The sequence below is a fragment of the Otolemur garnettii genome, unplaced genomic scaffold (assembly GCF_000181295.1).
Source record: "Otolemur garnettii isolate 467f Iridium unplaced genomic scaffold, OtoGar3 scaffold00160, whole genome shotgun sequence".
NCBI lineage: Eukaryota > Metazoa > Chordata > Mammalia > Primates > Galagidae > Otolemur > Otolemur garnettii.
Genome location: NW_003852555.1, coordinates 3,902,116 through 3,904,400, shown reverse-complemented (window position 1 = coordinate 3,904,400; position 2,285 = coordinate 3,902,116). Strand labels below are relative to the sequence as shown.

At 40.5% G+C, this 2,285-nt stretch overlaps 1 non-coding gene across 1 annotated transcript; it reads right to left on the bottom strand.

Moving 5' to 3' along the window:
• Positions 1–1,415: 1,415 nt before the first annotated feature.
• On the bottom strand, positions 1,416–1,522 carry LOC111728479. The gene has a single exon (XR_002775756.1). It is a non-coding gene; the product is annotated as a U6 spliceosomal RNA (small nuclear RNA).
• Between the last annotated feature and the right edge of the window lie 763 nt (positions 1,523–2,285).

The following is a 2,285-nucleotide window of genomic DNA, read 5'->3' as shown; positions in this document are numbered from 1 at the left end:
CAGTCTCTCTTCACTTTCTTAATGGTGTCCTTTGAAACACCAAAGCTTTTCATTTTGATAAAATTCAACTTACCAATCATCTCTTATCACTTGTGATTTTGGCGTTCTACCTAAGAAATCATTGCCTAGCCCAATGTTAGACAAACTTTACTTGCATAGTTTCTTCTAAGAATTTTACAGTTCTAGCTCTAGGTAAGTATAATATCTATGATCTACTGTGAGTTAATTTTTGTGCATTTTGTGAGGTTAGAATCTAACTTCATATTTTTGCACGTCACCGAGCACTATTGTGGAAAAGATTACTCTCTTCCCATTGGATTGTATTGGCTCTTTTGTTAAAAATTAATTAACCAGAAATGTTAAGGTTAATTTCTGGATAATTATTTTTTAACAATATATAAGTAGAAACTTATTCAACATTGGTGGATTTGATAATCTCTGTTCCTTCTGAAGACATTATGTTTTTATTCTTTGTTATGTATGGCTACATAAGTTCAAGAATAGTTCTTTTGTTATTTTCCTTTAATCCTTCTTGCTAATCATGAATTTATATATATATATTTCTCTCACGCTATCGTTGGTAGAGTGCAGTGGCATCACAGCTCGCAGTAACCTCCAACTCCTGGGCTTAGGCGATTCTTTTGCCTCAGTCTCCTGAGTAGCTGGGAGTACAGGCACCTGCCACAAAGCCTGGCTATTTTTTTTGTTGTTGCAGTTTGGCCAGGGCCAGGTTTGAAGCTGCCACCCTCAGTATAGGGGGCTGGCACCCTACCCACTGAGCCACAGGTGCCGCCTGAAATCCTATTTTTCTAGGTAGTTGTTTGTCTCACCTGTTCATAACAATGGTGATAACAAGGAAAACTGATAGTGACGACACTCTACAAAATCTTCAGGCGTTAAGAAAGCATGAACTTAGTTGCCGAGAGATAAGTAGAAAGGCATACGTATTAATGTGTATCTGCAGTACTGTTGATCATATACATTTCTTCAATTTAGCAATCATCGTGCAATATTTTAAAATCGTGAAATGAAGTAAGGCCAAATCAAATTCAGAACAGGTAACTGAGATGGTGCTTCCTGTGGCAGTTTGATCTTGAGAACTGAGCTCATAAGATCTTTTAAAATGTGAGTCACGTCACAAGCATGCAATTTATAGCAGAAAAAGTGCATGTGGGTAATCAATGAAAAACTTTTCTCTACTAGCAATAACAAATGAAGAAGACTCTGTGGGGTAACAAATTGGTAAAGAATTTTTTTTTTGAGACAGAGTTTCACTATGTTGCCCTTGGTAGAGTGATATGGTATCACAGCTCACAGCAACTTCCAACTCTTGGAGTTAAGTGGTTCTCTTCTCTCAGCTTCCCTAGTAGCTGGGATTATAGGCACCCACCACAATGCCTGACTTTTTTTTTTTTTTAAATATGGAACGCTTCATGAATTTGCATGTCATCCTTGCACAGAGGCCATGCTAATCTTCTCTGTATCGTTCCAATTTTAGTATACGTGCTGCTGAAGTGAGCACAACTTTTTTTTTTTTTTTTGTAGTTTTTGGCCAGGGCTGGGCTTGAATCTGCCACCCCTGGTATAGGGGGCCAGCACTCTACTCCTTTGAGCCATAGGCACTGCCCCAATGCCTGGCTTTTTGTTGTTGTTGTTGTAATTGTCATTGTTGTTTGGCAGGCTCGGGCTGGGTTTGAACCTGCCAGCTCCAGTGTATGTGGCTGGTGCCCCAGCTGCTGAGCTACAGGCACTGAGCCTGGCAAAGAACTTTCTAAGGTCTCCATATTTGTGGTGATGCTGGTAGGCTTCTTAACATGTTCATGGGCCATGCTGGGAATGAGTTTGTAAGGAAGGTTTCATACTCATTTTGCAGAGGATGAAGTTGAAGCTCAGAGTGTCTAACGGACCCAATCTCTTGCCTTGTAGCTTGTGAATAACAATGCTGAGATTCACAGCCTCCACATGGATGTGTGTGCTTACCAACTCCTTGATCCCCATGGTCAGCATTAACCCACACAGGGAAGATGTTGTTTGGAGATTCTAGTAAACTGGAGTTTGAATTTGACATCTTCCTTATGCACCTGTGAAAACTCTATAGTGTGAGGTCGAGTTCGAAGATTGGGCTGGGCTGTCATGGTTGCTGCAGAACCATGAGGAGTTTCTCTGAGTTACCGTGTTTCAGTGTTTTCTGCTAGGTTTTCAGGGAGGGAAAGTGAGGAGCAGAGGAATTGATTTATTGCTAATTTCCATATGCCTGGCACGTCACCTATAGATGCTTACTGAAT